The sequence below is a fragment of the Callithrix jacchus genome, chromosome 21, assembly GCF_049354715.1.
Source record: "Callithrix jacchus isolate 240 chromosome 21, calJac240_pri, whole genome shotgun sequence".
Classification (NCBI taxonomy): Eukaryota; Metazoa; Chordata; class Mammalia; order Primates; family Cebidae; genus Callithrix; species Callithrix jacchus.
Genome location: NC_133522.1, coordinates 7,578,906 through 7,587,582, shown reverse-complemented (window position 1 = coordinate 7,587,582; position 8,677 = coordinate 7,578,906). Strand labels below are relative to the sequence as shown.

Below are 8,677 nucleotides of genomic sequence, written 5' to 3'. Positions count from 1 at the left end.
ATGAGAGTCAGCCTCTCTTTGGAGATTCTCCTCAGGGTTTTGGAATCATGTTCACTCTGACATAGCTTCTAATATAATGCCTATGATGTGATAAATAACTATTAGCTTACTCTGTTTGAAACTGACGTTTCCTCCAGAGAGGCCCTGAGTCTCCAAAAATAAAATGTCCACCTCCAGGATTTCTTCATTCTTTGTATGGTTTTTTGTATGTCTCGATTACCTGAAGTTCCACTCCAGTTTTGGTCATTTCTTGTCTTCCCCTCACTTTGGGGTTGCTTTGGTTTTGTTTCTCTAGTTCCTGCAGGTATAATGCCAGGTTTTTAATTTTATATCTTTCTGACTTTTTGATGTGAACATTTAGTGTTGTAAATTTCCCCCTTGACACGCCTTAGTGATATTCCAGGGATTCTGGTGTATTGTATCTTTGCTCTCATTAGTTTCAAAGAATTTCTTGATTTCCACCTTAATTTCATTTTTTACCTAAAGGCCATTCAGGAGTGAGTTGTTTAATTTCCATGTAATTGTATGGATTTGAGTGATTTTCTTAGTATTGATTTGTATTTATGTTGTGCTGTGATTCAAGAGTGTGATTGGCACAATTTTAGGTTTTTTCATTATTATTTTGCTGAACATTCTTTATGGCTGATTGTTTGACGTTACAGTATGTGTCATATGCAGATGAGAATAATGTATATTCTGTTGTTTCTGGGTGGAGAGTTGTGTTGGTGTCTCTTAGGCCCATTTGGTCAAGTATAGAGTCCAGGTCCCAAATATCTTTGTTGGTTTTCTGCCTTGAGGATCTGTCTAATTCTGTCAGTGGGTGCCGAGTTTGGAAATCTAAATCTCTTTACAGGTCTCTAGAAACTTGGTTTTTGAACTTAGGGTTCCTGGGTTGAAGGCCTATATGATTACAATAGTTAGATTATCTTGCTGAATTGAACCCTTTACTATTAAGTAATGCCCATCTGTGTCTTTTATATCTTTGTTGGTTTAAAATCTGTTTTGCCTGAAATTGGAATAGCATCTCCTGCTTTGTTGCATTTTCAAATTGCTTGGTAGATTTTTCTCCATCTCTTTACTGTGAGCTTATGAGTGTCATTATATATGAGATGGTTTCTTAAAAACAGCATACCATTGGGTCTTGCTTTTTTATCCAGCTTGCCACTCTGTGCCCTTTAATTTGGGCATTTAGCCCATTTACTTTCAAGGTTAATACTGATCTGTGCAGATTTGATCCTGTCACAGTGAAAATATGGAATGCTTTCTGAATGTGTGTGTCACCCTTGCACAGAAGCCATGTTAATTTTGTCAGTATTGTTCCAGTTTTAGTACATGTGCTGCCAAAGTAAGTTGTGAATGATATTTTGCCTTTCAGAATTGCCCTGTGAGTTTTCTTGTGAAAGAAAATGCTCTGTTTCAACTCCAAACTGGTTGGTTTTCTATTCTCCTGAGAGGCTTCTGAAGATGATTTGATCACCATTCTTCTTACCCATACCAACTGGAAATAGTAGAGGAAGGCTCCATCTCCCACAGCTCCCTCATACAACATTTGTCAATAGTTTGGGTTATCTTTCCCATTCCCATGCTTATAGCTATATCTCTGTTGCTCCATGGAGCAGATGGTGGTCTCGGAGAACCAGAAAAAATGGCCAAATTGCCTCGAGCAGTTTCTCCAAGAACAAGAATTAGACTCAGCTGAACAGAATGAAGTAGGAACTAGAGCAGATGGTGGGGACACTCTGTAAGGGGCATTGTCAATTAGTATCTCTGGATAAATGTAAGTCCCAAATAGGGGATTCCTGAAATTGTAAACACCACTTTCTTTTCAAGAATCTATATCCACTCTTGGGATGATACTTTTCTACCATTATTAACTTTAATTCCTCCAGAAACTATGGGTTATTCGGAACTTAGTGGTTCCGAGTGGTTATGAAGCCTTCAAGTGTTTAAGGGAACTTAATATTTAATTGATTTAACCTGTAAGTGATAACTGTGGAAATCTATTCAAAATGGCACTCTCAATTCCTTAGGGGAACTTCCTGGAGGGATAACTAACTCATTATTCACAAGTATTATATGGAAAGTTTTTACCTACAATGGAAGTCATTCACTTAGAAAAAGTGGTACAAATTCGTGAAATTAATGTCTGACGGATTGTTCATATTTTCCTATCTAGTCAGCATGACCTGGTTGTCATTAATACGGTCTTGGCAATCATATAGAGTATATTTGAAAGACAAGGGTACAAATTTCAAGCATGCCACTTGAGAAAGGAATGACCTTGGAAAAATCAGAACCCGTCAGTGTTACAGGGTTTTTTACATCTCTGAAAATGTGGATAATGATACTGAAACTGACAAGTGAAACGAGTGTATCTGTCATAGTTCCTGACATATAATAAAAGTTTTTATAAGTTTATTTTTTGGGCTTTACTTAAAATTTTGATGATACGATTGTAAGTTTTTTCACTATTTTTATTTGCTCATTTTTTAGTTAAGACTTTAAGTTTGTAAGTATTCTTAAGATGTGATAAAAAAGGAGAATCTTGCCCATACTACCTTCTGTACTGAAAACAGGCTGTACTTCGGAATCTACAATCCTAGACGTAATTGAGCATTCAAAACCCTTTATCAGTGTAAGGTTAAGTAATCATGTGACTAAATTCCTGAATCTAAAAAAACTTAGGGGTTTGAACTAGATGATCTTACTGTAACACTGCTATTTCTAAGAGAATAAATGTCCTCTTGAATACTGTGTAAGAGATTACTGAAGTATCTTTAAAAGCTTTGATATTTTTAAAAATATTTGTGAGTGTTATCTTTTAAAAATACATGGCTTATGTTCTTGCCTTCTTAAAGTATTCAGAATACATTTAACTATTTGTCGGTAAACCAGAATTATCATTAAAAATTATAATGTGGTATAATACTAATTTATCCCTCATTATCTCTAGATTCAAAGCTACAGAAATGTAAAAACCCCTTCCAAAATCTGAGAAACACAATTCTTTTACTGTTAAAATGAAGTGAGAAAAATAGTTTATCAAATTCTATTTTTTTAATCTGATAAATAACTGGGAGTTTCTTTATGTTTATGTGAGGTAAAAGACTGTAACTTTGATAAGATTTTTTACATTGTTACAATTACTTATGGAAATAATACACATTATAAATTATTATCAAATGTTAAACTTGGTATTTTTACAAATATACAGGAAGCAATGGGATTCTTGTTGACAAAGTTTGTTATCAAATTGAACTGGAGTCTGTTTGCCCAATACACTAAAACCAGGTATCCACACTGGGGAAAAGAAGTCTTTTATTTTTCAGGCCATCAAACAAGGAGGATCAGGCAGCTAATGCTTAAGTCCCAACCTCCCAAATGACTTTCATGTGGAGATTTTAAAAGGCAGACATACAGAGTTTACAGGCAAAATCATAAATCAAGAAGTGGAGACTATACACCGGTTTGACCTGAAAAGTCAGGACATCTCCAAGGGGCAGAGGGGAACAGTTCATAGGTAGATTCAAAGATTATCTGATTTGCAATTGGTGAAAGAGGTGATGCTTGGTCTAAAATTTGGGATCAGCAGAAAAGAATAGCTCTGGCTTGTGGGTGGGTGCGCTTCCTTCAGGTCCCTTAGGAAGAAATTTATAACAAAGAATGGTGGTCAGAGGTTAGTCCTCCATTCCTCCTTATTTGAGGTCTCCATGCCAGTGGACCAGTTTGGTCAGAGTCTGGGTTTCTAAAAAACAACTCAAGGAAATGTGTTAAGATGTTGTCTTCAGTTTTTATAGAAAACAAAACATTTCCTGACTCTAACTTCCTTGGATATTGTTTTAAGTTACTATTACCTTCTAGCTTATCAAGTTGCTCATTTACTTCCTAGGGCTAGCTAGGTTCCTGCAATTTCCCTTGGAGGAACTCAAGATCTTTATTTCTGTGCTTGGTCGGGGGATACCTGGCAGGGCCATAAGAGGGTACCTGCTCCATCTCAAGCTCGAAGACATAAGCATTCTATGAGATTCTGAAAGGTGTTAGGTCCCTGTCAGTGAAGTGAATGGGGTCAGCTCACTGCCAGCTCAGGCTCCATATGTAGATTTTCACATATTGTTTCCTCCAAGCATGATGTATATTCTGGAAGTTCTTTTCAGATACACAGACAAAGAGTAAAATTAATTTCTAGGCGCTATGTTAGAGTTTCTAGGGGGATAAAAAAAGGGCATTGTTTACTATTTCATTTGAGTCTATTATCACATTGTTTACTTATTTGTTATTCAGATTTATTCACAAGCAGATAATCACATTTCCTGAAACAAAACATCTAATTGCCATGAGTGTGGCATTTGAGAGGCTGTGGCAAACAAAATCCTTTCCAGATCACAATGAGCTAATCCCTCTTTTATTCCCCACTTTAATAGCTTGTGGTAAGAGTGAGCCTTTGAATTGTTAAGGAAAGTGGACCTGGTCCAGAAATGATGATTTGAATTATACCCCCTAGATGGAAATTGTCTGACCAGCACAAGAAAGACTGTGTTCAAATAGAAAAATAAATGTTAAATGTGGTAACTAATACCATTTTTTTAAGGATTTGAGGCAGGATTCCTATGAATCATCTCTATTTATACTTTTTTTTTTTTTACAGAGTTCAAAACATTCAGTTGCTCACATGGCCAAGTCACTTAGGCAGAGTCACTGAAGGAATCGCCTACTTGAGTAGTCTTTTTAGTTCTATATATTAAGAACTATCATTGTATGTTCCCAGCTCCCCAACTGTATAAATTAGAACAATTTCTTCATCCAAAGCAAAGTAGTGAAATAATTTGCCCACTTTTCCTTTATACCCATAAAGAGGAACTAACTTCATTCCAGAAACTTGGGGATTTTCTTATCATTTTACTGAAAAGTGTCCATGTGGGATTCACTGTACTCCAAGTTCAAAGGTAGAGGCCACCGCTCTCCTTGCCATGGTAGAGGGTCCAGGGAGAAACTCGAGGGATTTGTTTAAAGAAGGTCCATTCAGCATGAAGCTAAGGGTCTTTTTACATAGTTGTAGGAATTGATTGAAACTACACTTTTTTTGAAAAAGGAACGTCCTTGTCCCATCTTCAGCAAAACAAAATTAGCCTAAGGATGAAGCTAACAGCAAAGAAAGAGTCAAGAGAAAAGCAGGAAAAAAAGTGTAGAAGAATCACCCCGTATGTTAGTAAGAAGATTCAGTCCATTTAGTTTATCATTGAGATATAGTCTGTGTTAAATTTTCTAATACAGCACACTATAGACCCATTGAAATGTTTTAGTTAGAGATGTATTACTACATCTTATGCTTTAGAAAGGCCATTCAAGCCACAGATATAGAAAGAATTTGAAAATAACAAGGTTATAATCAGATGACTCTCGAAAACCTACTTCAGTAGCCCACATGAGAGAGAGGTGAAGAGGGCTTATTTGCAGGCAATTGATTCAAGATTCAGATATCAGATATGATGAAAAAAATGAAACCTATAAGATTTAATGATTTTTGACCCGGGGGAGGGTTCAGCCAAAAAGGAAATTATTATAGGCTTATCACTAGATTTCAGGGTTTTGGATACAGTATCTTTCACTAGACAGGAAATACCTAGGAGCCAAATAACTTTCAAGAAGATCTGGCCATGGCAATTTTGAAACAAGTGTAAAAAATATAAATGGAGATGTCAAGTAATCATGGGATGTACTCAACGTAACTTCAGGGATTAGAAACATGAATTGAGAACCATAAACACCTAGAGAGTCATAATAAAAAAAAAGAGTAAAATTCAGAGAAAGGACAAATATTTAATGTATGGACAGAGAAAAAATTATCCAACAAGTGAAATATAGAAAATGCCCTGGAAAGTAATAGGAGAACCAAGAGGACACTGTAACAGAATCCAAGGGGGAAAGAAGGACCAGGAGAGAATGAGCAGGATATGACCTATAAACAGAACGTAAGAAAAGGTATCAATCATTCATTTACAGATGTTTCTTAATCTCTGATGTGGGAGCTCAGTCAGGGTGGTGGCAAAAATATTAAGGGGAAAATATTAGAGAAATACTTTCTCGAACCCTTTTGCAACGCCTAAAATTTCTTTCATTAGTTCTTGCCTGAAGGCAGCCTTGCCCCTTAGTTAAATAAACGAGATAGAAACAAAGGAATTGGAGGAGTTCACGCAACTAACTTGTTTACTCCTGTGGTTCTAAAATTAGACTGTGATCGTTCCGGATGGCTTTCTCAGGGGGCTGTCAACCAGGAATATTACCCATTAATGGTGTGTGCTTTAGAACCAGTCCTTTCATCTTTAACCTCTAGTGGTGTTGACTCAGAGTTTTTGTCATTTAATGTGTGCTGAATAAAAGCTGGCGAGGCCAGCAGTTGCAACTATTTACAGCGCTGTCCAGCAGGTCTGTAAGTGGCCCAGACCCTCAGTCAAACGGTAAAGCGTAGTATCTGTGTGTCGGTGTACTTTATTCAACCATCATTGAGTCAGGGTCTGCAGGACAGATCCCCACAAGTGCAGACCCCGACACTCTGACTTTGTGCTAGGCTCTGTTCTGAGGGCTGAGAATACATCGGGCAACAGGCAAAGCTCATATTTTAACAGCTCACAATCTGTGTGGGCCATTTCCCACGTTTGAAAAAGCAGTGCAGTGGTAAGGAGAACGTCTCAGCAATATGGAACCGGGAGTGGAATGAAAGGAAGTAAACACCTCAATTGCAGCAAGCCTGAAACACTGAGAATCGTGGCCCTAAAGAAGAGGATAAGAAAAAGCAAGTTATTCTGGAGAGGCCCATCTCAAGACATATTATATTTTTGAGGTGAGAATGATCATGTTGAGGCTGTGGGACAAAATAGCACTAGAGAAAAACCATTTCAAAATACAGATAAGAAAGACAGCAACAAATTTGGCTCAGAGCATTCTAGAGGACATGGAGTAAGTTTGAATCAAGAGCACGAGTGGAGAAGTGTGCCCTGAATAAGAAACAGGACATGAAAGAAGTGGTTGACTACTTTTGACCTTCCCAGTCAGATGCAGGGGCTCTGCTCCATGATCATACTGAGCCATGTGGTTTTTAAAGTGTTTTTCTTTCTTTTATTTTTATTATACTTTAAGTTCTGGGATACATGTACAGAATGTGCAGGTTTGTTACATCGCTATACCTGTGCCATGGTGCTTTGCTGCAGCCATCAACCCATCATCTACATTAGGTATTTCTCCTAATGCTCTCCCACCCCTAGTCCCGCACCCCAGAACAGGCCCCAGTGTGTGCAGTTCCCCTCCCTGTGTCTATGCATTCTCATTGTTCAACTCCCACTTATGAGTGAGAACATGCAGTGTTTAGTTTTCTGTTCCTGTGTTAGTTTGCTGAGAATAATGGCTTCCAGATTCATCCATGTCCCTGCAAAGGACATAAACTCATCCTTTTAATGGCTGCATAGTATTCCATGGCGTGTATGTGCAACATTTTATTTATCCAGTCTATCATTGATGGGCATTTGGGTTCATTCCAAGTCCTTTCTATTGTGAACAGTGCTGCAATAAGCATACATGTGCATGTGTCTTTAGAGTAGAATAATTTATAATCCTTTGGGTATATACCCAGTAATGGGATTGCTGGGTCAAATGGTATTTCTGGTTCTAGATCCTCGAGGAATCGCCACACTGTCTTCTACAATGGTTGAACTAATTTACACTCCCACTAACAATGTAAAAGCATTTCTATTTCTCCACATCCTCTCGGCATCTGTTGTCTCCTGACTTTTTAATGATCACCATTCTACATGGCGTGAGATGCTATCTCATTGTGGTTTTGATTTGCATTTCTCTAATGACCGGTGATGATGAGCTTTTGCATTTGTTTGCCAGATAAATGTCTTTTTTTTTTTTTTTTTGAGAAATGTCAAGTGTTTTTCTCCCGTATGAACTGGAAGCACTGAGCAAGCAGCAGCAGTGTATATCATCTGTGCTTCTGCAGTAACGCAAGCAGTGGCTAGAGCTCACTGTATGCTGAACGAACATGAGCTAGCAGAGTGCTCCCAGGGCAATACCAAACATTCCTAACTTCAGCGATGATATTCTAAATAAAAGTAAAATCACTCCCAAATAACTTCAAATAGCTGTTGGTTTATTCCCCTGAGCCCTCAAGAGCCTACACCATAAAGAAAACACTTCAGAGTTAGAGTAGGGTTCTTTCTCCAGACTTTATTGTTTTTTCTTAGCATTATAGCTATTATGTAAATAACTTAGACCAACAACTCCATATGCCCTCAACTTATAGCCATGGCAACTGTCATCTTCGTTAACTGAACAAAGATCCTTCAAATATGAAGTAATTATTTGCCGTTAACTCTTTAATAAGTGTGAAAAGCACTCAATCACAAGATCTTAAGTTGAACATTACTACTTTGAATAGGTATAGCATTCGCTTTACCAGATCGTAAATAGATATTGAGTCATTTGTATTGATTATAAAGTTGAAACTGCTTTTCAATTAAGCAAGATTTCACTAATGATTCACTTGATCAGTATTTTATGTGAAGGAATAGACTTTAAAACACAAATTGAGTGTTTGTCTTTTCATAAGTAAGCACAAAATTGCAGTCACCATTCTTGCCCTTTGTCTTTTTCTTCTTCAAAAGTCTCCTAATCATATAAA

General features: G+C 37.3%; 1 non-coding gene across 1 annotated transcript; it reads right to left on the bottom strand.

Moving 5' to 3' along the window:
• Positions 1-1,246: 1,246 nt before the first annotated feature.
• LOC118150061 (U6 spliceosomal RNA) lies at positions 1,247-1,349 on the bottom strand. Its single transcript, XR_004737820.1, has one exon. It is a non-coding gene; the product is annotated as a U6 spliceosomal RNA (small nuclear RNA).
• Positions 1,350-8,677: the final 7,328 nt, after the last annotated feature.